This window comes from Gossypium hirsutum, chromosome A02 (genome assembly GCF_007990345.1).
Source record: "Gossypium hirsutum isolate 1008001.06 chromosome A02, Gossypium_hirsutum_v2.1, whole genome shotgun sequence".
NCBI lineage: Eukaryota > Viridiplantae > Streptophyta > Magnoliopsida > Malvales > Malvaceae > Gossypium > Gossypium hirsutum.
The window spans coordinates 66,534,453-66,553,019 of NC_053425.1; positions in this window are offsets into that span (position 1 = coordinate 66,534,453).

An 18,567-nucleotide genomic window follows, 5' to 3' on the forward strand; every position below is an offset into this window, starting at 1 on the left:
GAGCTTGGTACTTAAGTATCCTTCATGGCTCACCTCCTCTGTCTTGGATACCTACCTGGTTCCCAGCTTCCATTCACTTTGTTAAATCAACAAAATATATGGTTTTTAAAACACTAAAACGGAGCATGGGTTTTCAACTCTAATGTGGCACGTCAGATTCGGCCATAATGTCTGGGCTGGGTTTGGGGTTTTACATTTAGTGGTATCAGAGCCAGGTTGCAACAACTCGGCTGTGGATCGGGTCTAAAAATTTTTCGAAAACTTAGGCCTAAGAAGGGTATTTTTGGAAATGGTTTTTGAAGATTCTTTTCAAATATGTTTTACAGAGTATACATGTTGAAATGGTCCAAGTTTTTCTGCTTTAAATCAAGAGTTTCAAAATAAAGGGTGTTTTCAAATCAAAATTTTTACCTTCTATAAGCAAAAATATGGCTTTTTGAGTTTTAAATGGATTGGAGAAAGAAGTGGCGCACTGAATCCCCGGCACCAAGTCTATAAGTATATTTTCCTTACGATATATGGTAATGATATGATGCTATGAATAGAATTGAGACCCTGCTATGATACTTTAGATAGGGTAGAGCTATAAAACGGTAGGAATGAGACTGTAGCTAGGCTACGATGATACGAAAACAATCCTTGAACTGCTATAAGACATTTTCATAATAAACAGAGGAACATTATACTCATATCATAAAACTCGTAATCAGATAATTCGATATGAGTACAAGAGGAGCTCGTGGATGAGGCCGCGGACGTGGTCGCGGAAGGGTGCAAGCTGAATCTTCATCATCAGGGCATAGGCCAGCTGAGGAGGCATCTGTGCCACAAGCAACAGAGACTGGGTCTTATGATCGGGCTGCGGGGGATGACGATTTGTCTCAAGCCATGTTAAGGGTTTTGGAAAGGGTTGCTGGAGCTAGCACTGGGATAGTGAATAGAGGGTCCATATCGGAGCGACTCAGGGCCAGCGGAGTAGAAGTATTTAGAGGTGTATCTGGAGTAGCACCAAATGTGGCAGAATATTGGCTAGAGGCAACAGAACGGATCATGGACGATCTAGACTGCTCAGTGGAGCAGAAGCTGAAAGGAGCCGTGTCACTGCTACGTGACGAGGCATACCGATGGTGGATCACCGTAAGGGAGAGTACCCCAATTGAGCAAGTAACCTGGGGATTGTTCAAAACTGCTTTTAAGGGGAGGTTTGTTGGAGCTAGTTATGTGGATGCTTGTCGGAAGGAATTTTTGAATCTAACACAGGGTAATAAGGCTGTAGCGGAGTATGAGGCAGAATTTTTGAGGCTGAGTCGATATGCCAGTGGGATAGTGGCAATTGAATATGAGCGTAGTGTTTGATTTGAGGATGGACTCCGCGATGAGCTTAGGATATTGATAGCTCCATAGAGGGAGCGTGGTTTTGTTGCATTGGTAGAGAAGGCTAAGATAACTGAGGAGGTGAAGCTGACTGAGCGGCAGAATTGTGAGAAGGATCGACCCAGGTTTAAGAGGGATTTTAGACCCTTAAGTGCCACGAATTGAAATGTTAAAAGAGCAAGGATGGAGGAACTGGTTCCAGCAGTTCCAGTAAATACTTATAGACCGCAAGCTTGCAGAGACTTTGGTAAGGTGCATATGGGGGACTGCTGGAAACGAACTGGAGCATGTTTTCGATGTGGGTCTAAGGAGCATAAGTTCAGGAAGTGTCCTCAGAGGACAGCTCAGGAGCTAGCTGCAGAGCAAAGGGATGTCCAACCACGGCGAGGAGGACCACCACCACAGAGGGGTCGTGGGCAAGGTAGAGGTGGCAATGGGAATGGACGAGGACGTGGGGCACCTGGCAGGGGTGCTGGACACGCTGAAGCTTGACAACCAGCGTTGGTTTATGCTGCATAACGTCGTGAGGAGGGTGACGCTCCTGATGTTATAACTGGTACGTTCTTCATTCATAGCACGCCTTACACCGCTTTGATTGATGTGGGTTCCACTCACTCGTATATTGCTTGTGATGTATCTGGGGCTTTGGATGTGCTTCCTGAAGAGACTGTAAGTAGGGTATCGGTGATAAGCCCTTTGGGACATTCGGTTAAGGTAGATAAACTTTTTAGGGTAGTGCCTTTAATGACACAAGATAAAACTTTTGAAGGAGATTTGATGGAGCTGCCATTTGGGGATTTTGATCTTATCTTGGGAATGGATTGGTTAACTAAGCACAAGGCGACGTTGGATTGTGCTCCAAAGAGGATGGTACTAAGAACTGCCGAATATGAGGAGATAATGGTCATAGGGGGAAGAAGGGATTATTTGTCCAATGTTGTTTCGGCTTTAAGAGCCAAGAAGTTGATTCAAAAAGGTTGTGAGGCGTACTTGGCCTTTGTAAGTCAAACCGGACTTGAGGAGATAACGGTGGAGTCGGTTAGGACCATTAAGGAATTTCAGGATGTATTCCCAGATGAACTTCCTAGATTACCCCCTAACAAAGAAGTCGAGTTTGGAATCGACTTATTACCTGGAACAACTCCTGTGTCCATTGCGCCTTATAGGATGGCACCAAAAGAGTTGGTAGAATTGAAAGCTCAGATACAGGAACTGTTGGATAGAGGGTTTGTAAGACCAAGTGTTTCCCCGTGGGGCGCACCGGTACTATTCATAAAGAAGAAAGATGGAACTATGCATATGTGTATTGACTATCGGCAGTTGAATAAACTGACTATCAAGAACAAGTATCTGTTACCAAGAATCGACGATCTATTCGACCAATTAAAAGGAGCCTCAGTATTTTCTAAGATCGATCTTCGGTCGGGATATCATCAATTAAGAGTTAAAGAAGTGGATATTTATAAGACGGCATTCAGGACTCGATACGGTCATTACGAGTTTCTGGTAATGCCTTTTGGCTTGACTAATGCACCGGCAGCATTCATGGATTTGATGAATCGGGTGTTCCAGCCATACTTGGATCAGTTCGTAGTCGTTTTTATTGACGATATCTTGGTGTATTCGAAAACGGAAGAGAAGCATGATGAGCATCTTCGTGTAGTGCTACAAGTGTTAAGGGAGAAGCAACTTTATGCAAAATTTAGTAAATGCGAGTTTTGGCTAAAAGAAGTTACCTTATTGGGGTATGTTGTGTCTGCTGAGGGGATCAAGGTGGACCCTCGAAAGATTGAGGCAATTTTGGAATGGAAGCCACCGAAGTCGGTAACAGAGATCTGAAGTTTTTTGGGGTTGGCAGGTTATTATCGGAGATTCGTGGAAGGATTTTCTATGTTGGCAGCATCGTTAGCGAAACTTATAAGGAAAGGGGCACCTTTTGTTTGGACAAATAAGCAGCAAGAGGCTTTTGAGAAGTTGAAGAAGGTTTTGACAGAAGCGCCAGTGTTGATTTAGCCAAAGTCTGGTAAGGATTTCACTGTGTATAGCGATGCGTCACATGTAGGTTTGGGCTGCGTGTTGATGCAAGAGGGTAAAGTGGTCGCTTATGCTTCACGAGAGCTTAAGCCGCACGAGGTAAACTACCCTACGCATGACTTGGAATTGGCAGCGGTAATCTTTGCACTTAAGATATGGAGGCATTACCTGTATGGGGAGAAATGCATCATCTATACGGATCACAAGAGTCTTAAGTACTTACTGACTGAAAAGGAGCTGAATCTTAGGCAACGAAGGTGGATAGAGTTGTTAAAGGACTATGACTGTTCGATTGAGTACCATCCAGGTAAGGCAAATGTCGTGGCTGATGCACTAAGTCGAAGGGCTGTGGTGGAGTTGAAGGAGATGTTTGCTCGTCTAAGTTTGTATGACGACGGAAGCTTATTGGCTGAGCTACAAGTGAGACCGACTTGGGTAGAACAGATTAAGAAGCAACAGTTGGAGGACGAGTCATTGGTTTCTCGGTTTCAGCAAGTTGAGAAGGGGGAGAATCCAGACTTTGGGTTAAATAGTGAGGGAGTTCTTTGTTTTCGAGGGAGAATTTGTATGCCGAAAAACTCCGATTTGAGATTGATGATTTAGAAAGAGGCACATAATAGACCTTGTGTTATGCATTTAGGAGGGAGTAAGTTGTATCAAGACTTCCGAGAGCTATATTGGTGGCCTGGGCTTAAGCGAAAAGTGACCGAATTTGTAGGGAGATGTCTGACATGTCAACAAGTGAAGGCCGAGCATCAACTGCCTTCGGGATTGTTACAACCGGTAAAGATACCACTTTGGAAGTGGGAAAGGGTAACTATGGACTTTGTAAGTGGGTCATCATTGACACCTTCTAAGAAGGATTCGGTTTGGGTGATTGTGGATAGGCTCACGAAATCTGCTCATTTCATACCTGTCCGAACCGATTACTCACTTCACAAGTTGTATGTCGAGGAGATAGTGCGGTTGCATGGTGTGCCAGTATCGATAATTTTGGACTGAGACCCAAGGTTTATATCTCGGTTTTGGCAGAAGTTGCATGAGGCATTGGGAACTCGATTGGATTTCAGTACGGATTTTCACCCTTAGTCGGATGGGCAGTCGGAGAGGGTTATTCAGATTTTAGAGGATATGTTGAGGAGTTGTGCTATTGAGTTTAGGGGCAGCTGGGAGGACCATTTGCCATTGGCGGAGTCCGCGTATAACAACAGTTACCAAGCAAGTATTCAGATGGCTCCTTATGAGGCACTGTATGGGCGAAGGTGCCGTTCGCCCACTTGTTGGGCAGAAGTGGGGGAAAGGCAAATACTTGGGCCAGAGTTGGTAGCAGATACTGAAGACAAGATTAAGGTGATCCGGAATCGGTTAAAGGAGGCAGCAGATCGACAAAAGTCTTATGCCGATCTGAAACATAAGGATATTGAATATGCTGTAAGGGACATGGTCTTTTTGAAAGTTTCGCCTTGGAAGAAGATATTGAGATTTGGTAAGAAGGGTAAGTTGAGCCCACGGTTTATTGGGCCCTACTGAGTTATTAAGCGGATAGGGCCAGTGGCTTATCAGTTAGAGTTACCTCCAGAGCTGGATCGTATTCACGACGTTTTCCATGTGTCCATGCTAAGGCAATATCATTCTGACTCAACTCATATCGTACCAGTTGCAGAAATCGAGGTACGGTCGGATTTGACTTTCGAAGAGGAACCTGTGCAAATACTTGATCGTGATGTCAAGGTGTTGAGAAGGAGGTCAGTCCCATTAGTGAAGGTACTTTGGAGGAACCATGGCAAGGAAGAGGCTACTTGGGAGACCGAAGAGGCAATGCGTCAACAATACCCTCAACTGTTTGGATCAGGTAAATTTCGAGGCCGAAATTTCTTTAATAAGGGTAGAGTTGTAACATCCTGATTTTCAGGTTTTTCACAATTCTTGATATTTAAAGTAAGTTTCTAAAATTTGGTATGTGATTATGGAATTCATAATTTGAGTATGTAACTGGGCTTATGGAAGGCCCATGTGTTGGCCAAAACCCGGTAGAATTTTCAAAATTTGGACTTAAGAGTTAAGGGTTCTGGCTAGGTGACCTTAAGTAAATTTGTGGGAGAAATGTATCACAAAAAGAGCTGTAGTAAAGTGGAAAGGGTGACGCCACTAAGCTCCTAAAAAGGTGGAGTGTGGAGCATAGGGGAAGACATGGGATCGATTCCCTGTGTTGGCAAATAAGGTTATTTATTTTTATGAGCAGGAAGGGTAAGTGATGGAACCCAGGTGGATTCTGTTGGAGGAGTTTGAATTAGTCAAGTGCATGGATTAAGGTGTGATAAGGGGAGAGATTTTAGGGATGATGGAGAGGTAAGAGGGAGCGTATCTAGGAGAGATTTTAGGAGATTTGAAATAGGGGAAGGGATGGCCGGCCAAGAGGAAAGGTTAGTGTAAATTCGGCTATTGGGTTTTAGGGTGGCATTTTCCTCTTTTGTTTTCTTTCTTTTTTTCCCACTTGTGCCGATTTTTTTTAAGCAATTCCTCTTTTTCTCTTCCATTATTTCCTCCATAAACTCTTTTCCCCCATTCTTCCTCTCTTTCATTTATAGTAAAAGCCGAACTCATCCTTTTTTTCATTGCTAACCGAATAGCATCAAGCCAAATCCCGAAAGAGGCAAGGGAAGTCGATTTCTCCATAAAGGTATACACTTGTTCTTTTTCTTTTAGCCAATTCATGTTATGTCAGAAGCCTTTCAACTCTTTTGTCAACACCCTTTTTGGTCATAACCACTTCTTCTTCAGTGATCCAAAAGCCGAAAGCACAGCATCCTTGGGTGACTTGGTGGCCGATTCTTAAGATCCTTGTGGAGCGATTTCTGCTAGTGTTTTGGAGCTGGGACTGCGTTGAATTAGTGTTGTCACGGGATTGGAACCGTTTGCGTAGGTGAACCTTGGTAAGTGCTCGTAGCTTTAATCAATTCGGTATTATGGAGGTTAAGAAAAGCCGAAACCCCTCTAGTTTAGGGAGGTGGCCAAATATGGGTATAGGCTTTATGGGGTTCTTCTTTTAATATTTTTATGGTTTCTATAGTGGAGGAACAGCAAGGCATAGTGTCGACTTGGATTAGCTTGGATCACCAGAGTGGCTAGATCTCGTCATAAATCTCGGCAAAGGTAAGGTGTCTCAGGCCATTATGGATGGTGGCCGAATGTGTAAGTGTTAATATTGGATGGTTCTTAATTTGGTTCAATTATTTCGAGTTGATCTATTTAACGGTTGATTATGGGAGAAATCATATAGGAGATCTCGTCGAGGAATATCGCAAAACAGGTGTGTAACGAACCCTTTTTCATAGCTTAAAGCGATAAATGCCGAAATGCCGAAATCCTGGCATTTCGAGGACTTGTAAGCAAGCGAACGCTCATTAGTTAGTTAGATTTGTTGAGATGATGATTGGGAACATTGGAAACGGTAAGAGCGCGATTTTTGGCGTTCACGGTAAGTTGGGCCTCGAGGGGTTGAAGTAGGGCCCAATGGGCTTTCGGGCCCATTTCGGAAAAAATTGGTAGAAAAGGAGAACCTATTAAATTGCGCATCGAGACTGATAAAACCGTTATGGAATATAGGCTAAATGGGCCTAGATGACAAAATCGGCCAAGTAGGGCCCATTAGGGGTTTTAGGCCCAATAACTCGATTTCGCTAAAAATGGGCCAGAATCACTGTTTGCACACATGAATTGTTAGTAACCGTTAATGAATATGGAAACCCTATTTTTTGGTAAAATTACAGAATTACCCTTATAAAATAAAAATGACAGTTTTGCCCCTAGGTAAAAATGACCATTATACCCTTAGGGTTTATATATGAATTTAATACATGGGATTTTGATAAACATGGTATGTATGATATGCACATGACATTATGATATGCACATGATGTATTCATAAATTCATTGGGTTGGGTTTTTATATGGATGGAGGAAGTGTAAAAGGGCTTATTCCCCAGCTATCAAAAGGGCTTATGCCCCGGTTATTAAAAGGGCTTATGCCCCAGCTATCAAAAGGGCTTATGCCCTAGTTATTAAAAGGGTTTACGCCATAGTTATCAAAAGGGCTTATGCCCCAGTTATTAAAAGGGCTTTTGCCCCAGTTATTAAAAGAGGCTAGGCCTCTAGTTATATGATAAAGCAGCTATGCTGCCAGTGGAGAGTTATGGTTGGGTGGGTTGAGTTATTCCCCACATGGTGTGTTGGTTGGTACGGGTGGAGAGTAGCGGATGGTGGGTCGAGTAGTCTCCCCAGATGGGCTTGCATACATTCATTGATATTACATGTTATATTGAAATGGGCCTATGGGCCATATCGTTTACAGAAAAAGGCTTCGGCCCAGTGTTATGAAGTATAAAATATGAAAAGGCTACGGCCCAGTATATACACATTGAGATTGGACTTGGGCTAAGGCCCAGCAGGCTGATATTGTTTTGGGCTCTAAAAGGGGCTTGTTGCACACTGAGTTTCCAAACTCACCCCCTTTCCTTAACCTTGCAGGTGAGCCTTGATGTGGGGACTTAGAGCCAGAGGGGATTCAGAGTGGCCGCGGTGATCGCCTTTGGGCTTTTAAATAAGCATTGGTTTTCTTTAAATTTCCTTTAATTATTATTTATTCTTGGTTGTAATAAGGCCATTTTAACTTTTCTTTTACTTTTTTTGGGATTATTTTATTTTTAATAACTTTAAAACTGGTTGATAATTATACAAATGGGCTAGACTTAAGACGTGTTTTCCAAATGATACTTGGTTTCAAAATATCACAGCACCACGATTATTCGATTTATCAAAGACGTCCACTTAAACAAATTTAAACTCGATATAACAAAGTGTGGCAATGGTTGTGGGCATGTCTAGGATTGGATCCAATCGAAGAGCTTGATACTTAAGCAGCTTTCATGGCTCACCTCCTCTGACTCGGATACCTACCTGATGCCCAGCTTCCATTCACTTTGTTAAATCAACAAAATATATGGTTTTTAAAACACTAAAACGGAACATGGGTTTTCAACTCCAATGTGGCACGTTAGATTCGACCATAACGTCTGGGCCGGGTTTGGGGTGTTATAGAAAGTGATACTAAGATATTTGAAAATGTGTTTGTGATGAGTCAAAACTTGGAAAGGTATGAATAAGATTTTGTGATATATATGTGATGATGTACAAAATGAAATAAGCATAAGTTGAGAAATACGGGTAAAATGTCATTGTTTAGGTTGAACGTTGTGTTAAGATGGATTATGGTGATTTTATGAAACAAAATGATAGTTTATGTTGTGATCAACTCATCCATGTTTGTTTGGCATTCATATGATGTTCTGTGCCTGACTTGTTTGATTAAGTGACTGCGATAAGTAAACTTACTCAAAATTTATGGAATGTATGTATAAGTGCACTTGTTTGAATAAGATAATCGAAAAGTTTGTGTAACATAAATATGTATGTTAATTTCCCTGAAGTAAATTGTATGACTATGATGATATTATGATGATGATGGTGAATGTATGTTATGTGCCGTATGAGATTACTGAGCGTATCAGGCTGGTTGCTTATAGATTGTTGTTGCCACCTGAGCTAGAAAAATTCACAATGATTTCACGTATCAATGCTTCGACGATACATATCTGATCCTTCACATGTGATTCCTCCATTTGAGATTGAGATTCAGTATGATATGACCTACGACGAAGAACCAATCCGTATCTTAGCTCGTGAGGTTAAAGAATTGCAAAATAAGAAAACTTCGTTAATAAAAGTGATGTGGCATTGACACGGTATTGAAGAGGCTACGTGTGAGCCTGAAGATGTTATGAGACAACAATATCCGAATCTATTTAATGGTAAGATTTTCGGGGACGAAAATCCCTAAGGGGGGAGAATTATAACAGTCTGGTTTAGACCCTAGTCGGAATAGTGGTTTTGGAGCTATAAATTCGTGTCAAAAAAATATTTTAATTTTATTTTTTGTGCTTATTATATGTGAATTAGAGTGTGTGAAAATTTCGTATGAAAATTTGGTCGTTTATATGCTTAATTTGATAAAAGGACCTAATCGCTTAAAATGTAAAAGTTGTGTTCTATTTGCTAAAGTACCTATTTGCTATGTCTTTATAATTGTGAGCTCCTCATGTTGTGAATAGACCATTTTTAACTTGAGTGGACTATTATGGGCTTGAATTAAATGAGTTTTATGTTTTATCATTAAAGTTATTATGGTAATTAGCACATTATGTTAATATAATTAAAATAAAAATAAAAATTAGGCCATTTTATGTTCATCTTACTGAAAATTTAAAGAAAAAGAGAGAAAATAAACTTTCTAGGGTTCGGCCAAACAAATCGATGATTAAGGTATGGTTTTTGATCCTCTTTTGATAATTTCTACGTTTTTGTAATCGTTGCACTGTATTCTATCAAGCCCATGCCCTAATTTCTGATTTTTTCGATGATTTTGAAATATTCAATTGATGAAATTGTGAGCTTTGTGATGTTAGTTTTTAAAAAATAAAAGATATGTGTTGGGTTGATATATTTTGTCTTTGAATTTTTGATGAATTTGAGAAAAAAGGACTAAATTTTGAAATTTATAAATTGAGGGACTAAAATGTAAAATAAATGAAATATGTGGACTTGTATGAGTGCTATTAATATTCGGGTAAGCATAAGTATATACAAATTTTGTGTATTTTGTGATTTTTGTGATTAGGGACTAAATTGTCAAAATATGAAAATATGAGGGCTAATTTGTAAAATGCCCTAAACATGTGTTCATGGATTGATTTGAATGATTTGGTGAATAAAAGAGTTAAATTTGAATTTATATAGATCAAGAACTAAAGAAAATGGAATTAGATTTGAGAAAGTTGAAAGTCGTTGAGTAGTCGATTCCGTCTATCTGAATCCGTACGAGGTAAGTTGATATACAAATAAACGTGTTTTGAATTGAATTATTACTATTAATATGATATTGAACATTGATAAATGAATATATAAGTTGAGCATGAGATATCCGAGAAAGTATCGACAAAGTTCCGACGTCTGAAAAGCCCCGTACGAACCATAGAAATAGTTAGGATACATTTGTCATGACATAGGATCTGATATGTGTTTTCAAGTAAGACCACATCTGGGACATTGGCATCGACTTATGATTTACTTGTAGGACCATGTCTAGGACATCGGCATCGTATTTGATTTCGTGTAAAACCCTGTCTGGGACAGTGCATCGATATTTGTTTACATGTAAGACCACGTCTAGGACGTTGGTATTATACGAGCTTTTCGAGCTATCCACGTATCCTTATGATTCCAAACGGTTCAACGGGCATTCTGAGAAATGAATGATTATATGTGATGTATATCCGATTCACGTACATTCGAAATGTATACTATGTTTGAGAAAAAAAGGTAAATATATGTGCAAGTGATGATATATGTCGTAAATATGAGAAAATATGCTATATTTGTAAATGGATTGGGAATATGTTAAATGTATATAAACTATGTGGTTTGAGATAGTATTTGGCCAGGGAGTATATGTAATTTGATGATGCTTTAATGTTTTGAATGTTAAGTTTATTTGTATATGGCTTACAAAGCTTTTGAAAGCTTACTTTGTGTGTTTTTCAACTATTTTATAGATATCGTAGCTGTCGGGAGCTCGGGGATCATCAAGGATTGTCACCACACTATCGACCCTTATTTTGGTATCTTTTGACTTTGTGAATATATGAATATGGCATGTATAGGCTAGAGGTATTTGAATATGTTTTGTAATGTATATATCATGCCATGTGATATGGCTAGTTTGTGGTTGAGCTTATGGTTTGATTTTGGTATATGTTATGTGATGGAAATTATGCTTATGTGACGTGTTTATGAATGACCAAAAGAAATGGTCAATTTGGTAGTATATGTTATGAACATGAGATTGATTGATAATGATATGTCATGAATGTTGACTGTTTTGATTATGAAATGGTTGAAATTTGATGTGCAATTGGTGCCTATTTGATGATTGTAGGGAGGACCCTTAATGGGTGGCAAATTAGCCTTGTAAATGTCTAGTTTTGCCCACATGGGCAGAGACACGAGCATGTGTCTCAATCGTGTTGCTTGAGGGCCATTTCAAAATGAGCCTGAGCAGACCACACAGTCGCACACACGAGCGTGTGCTAGGCCTTATGGCCAAGTCAGTTTCGAGCACGAGTTAGACGCATAGGCGTGTGACTGGCCGTGTGATCCAAGTTAGTAGCCTCCCTAATTTTCACACGGCCTGGCACACGGGCGTATCTTGTGGCTGTGTGGAAAAGTCAGTATGTATGCCCTGCTTTGACACAGCCTAGACACATAGGCGTGTCTAAAGTCGTGTGAGGCACACGGCTTGTTCACATGGGAGTGTGACCTGTACCACTTTGAAAAATTGTTTAAGTTTCGAAAAATTTTGTATGTGCTCGATTTAGTCCTGACCTCTTTCTAATGTATGCTTAAGGTCTCAAATGAACTAAATAAAGGACACTGTAATGATGTTTGACTATGTTTGTGGATAAAGTTATTGAATTATTTGTAAAATGTTTCGATTTGTCCGGTAATACCTTTAACCCTTGTCCGGCGACGGATACGGGTTAGGGGTGTTACATTTGGTTGGTATCAGAGCTTCGGTTTAGTCGAATCTAGGACTAACTTAGCGTATGTGAGTCTAGTTATACATGCCATATTTATGAAATGTGATAATGTGATGAATCATGATAATGAAAATGTGTTTTTATATAGCAAATGGGTTCCAAACGAGCCATAGCTAATGATGTAGAGAGTAATGCGCCTGCTCTCACATAAGGGACAGTGCCATCTGACTCTAGACCGACTACGAGTAGCCATGATGGAGAGGCTAGACAAGTCTTCTATCAAGTGATGAATGATTGGTTAGTGAGTAGATTAGAACTAATCCGGCTGTTCAACAACCCTCTATCTTGCCTAATCCTCCGCAAGCCCCCACTATGCCACAAGTGAATCTGATTCAGTTAAGGAAGCCACCGATTGATAAAATTAGAAAATAAGGGGTCAAAGAATTCCTAGCTACTACAAATGATGATGCTGAGAGAGCCTAGTTCTGGTTAGAGAATACAATAAGAGTATTTGACGAATTGTCATTGTTTCCCGATGAATGCCTAAAGTGTGTCGTTTCGCTTCTAAGAGATAGAACCTATCATTGGTGGAAGACTTTAATATCCGTGGTTCCGAGGGAATGAGTCACTTGGGATTTCTTCCGAGCTGAATTTGGAAGAAATACATCAGTCAGAGATTCATCGATCAGAAACATAAAGAGTTTCTTAAGCTTAAACAAGGCCGTATGTCTGTTACATAATACGAGCGAGAACTTGTAAGACTGAGTCAGTATCTAGAGAATGTGTTCGGCTGAAGCTATAATGTGCAAGAGATTTGAGGATGGCTTGAACGAGGATATTTGTTTGTTAGTCAGGATTCTTAAGATCAAATAATTTTTTGTGCTCGTTGAACGAACATATAAAGTTGAAGAGCTCGGGAAAGATAAAAGAAAAGCCAACTCTGAAGCTAGAGACGTGACAAAGAGATCTGTAAGTAAATCATTTCAATCTGCATCAAAGAAGTTTCGAGATGATTATAGCAGTTCAAAGGCAAATATGGGACATGCGAGTAGAGATCGTATGAGATCGCATTCGAGTTTCAGAGCTCCAACTACATCTGTTGCCAATGTTGGAAATGTTCGATCTGATCGCCCTGAGTGCAAACACTATGGTAAAAGACATCCTGGGAATTATAGATTGTATGATCGGGCTTGTTTCAAATATGGATCGTTAGACCATTTCATCCATGTTTACCCTGATTCTGTATAGCTAGAGATTATACAAATTTGAGGCCAAGTGGCAATGCATCTCATGGTAGACCTCCTAGAAATGTGGAAAAAGAGGGACTAAAACACTGCTATTCAATCCGAGGCTAGAGCACCTACTAGAGCCTATGCCATCCAAGCTCGTGAAGAAGCTTTTTCTCTAAATGTTATAACTGGTACTTTCACACTTTATGATACTTCGGTGATTGCTTTGATAGATCCTGGATCAACGCATTTGTATATATGCATGAATTTAGTATCTAGTAAAACTTTGCCTGTAGAGTCTACTGAATTTGTGATTAAAGTATCGAACCCCCTAAGTAAAAGTGTCTTAGTTGACAAAGTGTGCAAGAACTATTCGTTAATGTTTTGAGACATTTATTTTCTGGCTGATTTGATGTTATTGCCTTTTGACGAGTTTGATATAAATTTGGGTATGGATTGGCTAATTTTGCACGATGCTATTGTAAATTGCAAACGAAAAACTATTGATTTGAGATGCAGGAATGATGAAATAGTTCTAATTGAATCTAGTGATTTAAATGGATTGCCTACTATGATATCTTCAATGAAAGCTCTGAGTATTTTGAGAAAAGGTTGTGAAGCTTACTTTGCCTATGTGATTGATTTGAAAGTGTCAGAAAAGAGAGTTGAATCAATGCCTGTTGTTTGTGAATTCCCTAATGTGTTTCCTGAAGAGCTTCTGGGATTACCTTTGATCTGAGAAGTTGAATTTGGTATTGAATTAGTACCTGAAACTACTCTAATTTCGATAGCTCCGTATACAATGGCTCCAACCGAACTAAAAGAATTAAAGTCTCAATTGCAAGAGTTGACCGATAAAGGATTTGCTAGACAGAGTTTCTCACCTTAGGGTGAACCCGTTCTGTTTGTGAAAAAGAAAGACGGTACAATGAGAATGTGCATTGATTATCGTCAATTGAACAAGGTGACTATCAAGAATAAATACCCTTTGCCCGAAATTGATGATTTGTTTGATCAATTAAAAGGAGCAACCATATTTTCAAAGATATATCTGAGATCGGGTTATTATCAGTTGCGAGTAAAAGATTCAGACATTTCAAAAACTGCTTTCTGAACGAGGTATGACCATTATGAGTTCTTAGTTATGCCTTTCGGATTAACTAATACACCTGCTATCTTTATGGATTTGATGAACAAAATTTTTAGACCATATTTAGATCGGTTTGTTGTCTTATTTATTGATGACATATTAATTTATGCGCGTGATGAATCTGAGCATGTCGAGCATCTGAGTATAGTGTTACAACCGATTATGATTCTGTAGTGGAAATGGGATAGAGTGACGATGGATTTTGTTTCAGGTTTGCCCTTATCTTCGAGAAAGAAAGATGCAATCTAGGTTGTAAGTGATTGATTGATGAAATCAGCTCATTTTATTCTGGCACGATCCGATTACTCACATGATAAGTTAGCTGAATTATAAATATTTGATATTGTGAGATTGCATGGTGTGCCATTGATGTATGTGTGATAAATTTTATATTTATGATTGATCGTACTTGAAAAATAACTATTATCACGATGAAGGCAAGCGCACCTATCGAACAGTAGTATAGTTTATAGCAAGATAGGAATGTTGAACCCACAGGAACTAAAAGTACTAGTATTAACTTTCTTTTTATTATCTAGCCTAAAAATAAAGGGATTTACTTTATCTCAACTAATTAACTAAACTAAGAATGCACAGGAAGAAAATTGGGGAAATACTTTTGGGAAAGCTGATTGATTTGGACAATACCTAAGGAAATATCCACTTAGACTTCACTTGTTACTTGGCTCTGTGTAAAAGCCCGATTTAAGGCCTAGTTGGAACAGTGGTCTCAGGACCACAAATCTGAAGTTGGGAAAATTATTTTATTATAATTATGAGATTATAGCATGATTATATTAGTGTTTGAAAAAATTGACGAGTTAATCTTAATTATTGTGAGCCCAATTGCGAAAAAAAAACTAAATCGCATAAAGTGCAAGTTATAATTTGATAGCTAAAGGTGTTATTTTATTAAAGAACCAAAATTGGGGGTCTTTAGTGGCAAATAGGCCCTTAATTGATGGCATAGCCGACCACGAGACATAGAGGAGACAAATTTTAAAAGTAGGTAGAAATTTGGTAGCTATTTTGACCAAAATGAAACAAAGTAGAAAAAGGTTGTCAATTTTTTTCTTCTCATCTCTTTCCCATGAAAATTTCAGCCATGAGAGGGGGTTTGAAAGCTTAAATTTTTCAGCAACTTATTCCTCTCACAAGTAAGTGATTTTAATGAGTTTTCTTCAAGATTTTCACATTTTTGAGACCCTTGAAGCATAAGCTTTCAAATGAGGGTGATATCTTGCAAAATGATCAAGAGTTTAGGATTTTTCCATGGATGTAATTGTGATAGATGCTGAGTTTTTATGGAGGAATATGAGTCCTAGTTATGTTATAAGCAACTTTTGAAAAAGGTGTTAGCTTGAAAACACCTAAAGGAACCATTTTGCATAAGTTGCAAAATAGGTAATAAGTGTATGAAATAGTGAGAATTTGGGGTTGCTATAAGATTAAAAAGAGTTAGCTAGGCTTGAAATATGAAGAAATTCGATAAAAATAGATTTTTGAATATAGGGGTAAAATGGTCATTTTGCCAAGGCCTAGGGGCAAAATGGTCATTTTACCAAAGATGTGAAGTTATGAATGCATAATTGTAATTAATGACTAAATGAGTACATTTTTGCTATTATAGATCAAGATTTACCAAAATCGAGCCTAGACTTGGGTAAAGCCAAGTAATCCGATTAAGACGTTTAGTCAAGTACTTTTTGTAAACCGAGGTAAGTTGTATGTAAATAATACAACTATATTGTTAAATGCATGTATTCGAATTTTATTGATTTTGATATAGCATAAATTTCTAGATTTTGAACTGAGTATGCATATTTATGATTGAGAAAGTAGAAAGATCCAGTGAGAACCCCAGGAAACAAACCGGATGTTCATGCCATAACATTGGGTTATGTGAGAGGCAGTGTAAGACCATTCCTGGGACATGGCATCACCATTGAGACGAGGGCTAGTGTAAGACGTGCCTGGGACATGCATCAGTCACATTACGATAGCTAGTGTAAGACCATGTTTGGGACATGGCATCGACATAGAGATAAGTGCTAGTGTAAGACGTGTCTGGGACATGCATCGGCCTCAATGATGGTAGCCAGTGTAAGATGTGTCTGGGACATGCATCGACTAAGCTTCGTGCTAGTGTAAGACATGTCTGGGACATGCATCAGTACTTATACACGAGAGCTAATGTAAGACCATGTCTGAGACATGGCATTGGCCTCGATGAAGATAGCTAGTGTAAGACCATGTCTGGGACATGGCATCGACAACTTAACCCATGTTTGAGGCTTATAGAATATCTGATAGTATTCCAAAAGGTTCAACTTTAAGAGTTAAGAAAGATATTTAATAAGGAAAGTATGATAATGTTTTGAGTGTTACAGGTACCTATTTTGGTATACATGTGTAATGATCTCAATTAGAAAATATGACTTGAGTGGACGGTAATGAGTAAGTCAAGTTATGCTTACCTTTGAGCTATGAGCATGATGATAAATGGTGAAACTGTTGTTGTATATTTATTTAAATGCAACTTACTAAGCTTTATGCTTACTTTCTTTCCTTTCTTTTTTCTTTTAGTACTGCCAAATTTCTCAAGGATCCCCCTTGGAGTCAGAGATATCGATCACACTATCAGCCATAATACTCAGTATAGTTGGATTTATATTTTTGATTATGGCATGTATAGGGCTAGACTAGGAAGTTGTATTATTTTGAAATTGTTTATGTATATTGGCTTAAGACAGAAGCCCTTCATTTTGTATTAAGCCTAGATAATGGCTATTATTTATTTTGGTAAATGTATATGAATTTCCTTCTATGAATGAATTGATGTCTTTTGGGATGGAATTAGTATATTGAAATGATCTTTTGTAGGTTGTGCAAAATGGCTTGGAAGATAACCTAGTTTGTCCACACGGGCAAGGCACATGGACATGTGTCTAGGCCATGTGTGACACACAGCTCACCCCCATGGGTGTGTGTCATGGTCGTGCGTCCCCTACACTTAAGCTTTTAAGTCAGTATTGTCCATGAGTAGGCCACACGGGTGTGTGCCATAGCCGTGTCTATAAATCGGTATTGTCCACGGGCCTGTGTCATGGCCATGCCCTAAAGTCAGTGTTGCACACGGGCTAAGGGCATTGGCGTGTCTCGAGTCACACAGGCATGAGGAACCCTAAGGCATGAACTTTTCCAAGTTTTTCTTAAATTCTCAGTTTAAACTTAAATCGTCTTGAATGTATGTTTTGGGCCTCGTAAGTCATATTAATAGACAGATTGAGTATGAAATGAAAAGTTTTAAATTGATCAAAATTTTATGGCCCAGTTTTACATGCGTATGCTTAAGTTAAGTCTGGTGACACCTCCAACCCTGTCTCAGCGTCGGATACGGGCGAAGGGTGTTACACTCTGAACCAAACGATTTATTCACTTGACTTGATTCGTAGAAATCCCTATGTTATATTATTATCTCTCTCAAGACTAACAATGTCTAACCATATGTTGATTAATTGAAATCTCTTTCTAATTAAAACCACTAGTGTTGCATTAACTCGATCTATGGATTCCCCTATTAGCTTTGACCCTAATCCAGCAGATTTATGTTGCCCTATATCTAGGGGTGCAATCAACTCCACTTAATTATGCTAGATTTACTTTTATACAGGGACTTTTGCTCCTCTGAATAAGTACATCAACACTTGAATCAATATCCTGGAATATTGAAACAAGAATTAAGAACACATAATTCAGAACAAATCAAGTATTTATCATATAATTCAGAAAATAATAACAAGATCCATCTTAGGTTTTATTCCCCTTAGGTATTTTGGGGACTTAGTTCATAAGTGTAAAAGGAAACATCTCAGAAGAATAATAATAACAAAACATAAAGAAAACCCAAAAACCCCTGAAGGAAGTTGAAGGGAGATCTTCAGTCTTGAAGGAGAATCCATCTTCTGAGATGGATCAATCGGCTTTCTTCGAGTAATTCCTTGCCTCCTACTTCGTTTGTCTTTTCTAGGTACCTCTTAGAGTGTTTATATAGGCTTTAGAATGCTTCAAAACCCTCAAGAGTGACCTTTTTTGACTAGGACTAGACTTTGGCTCGATAGGGACACGC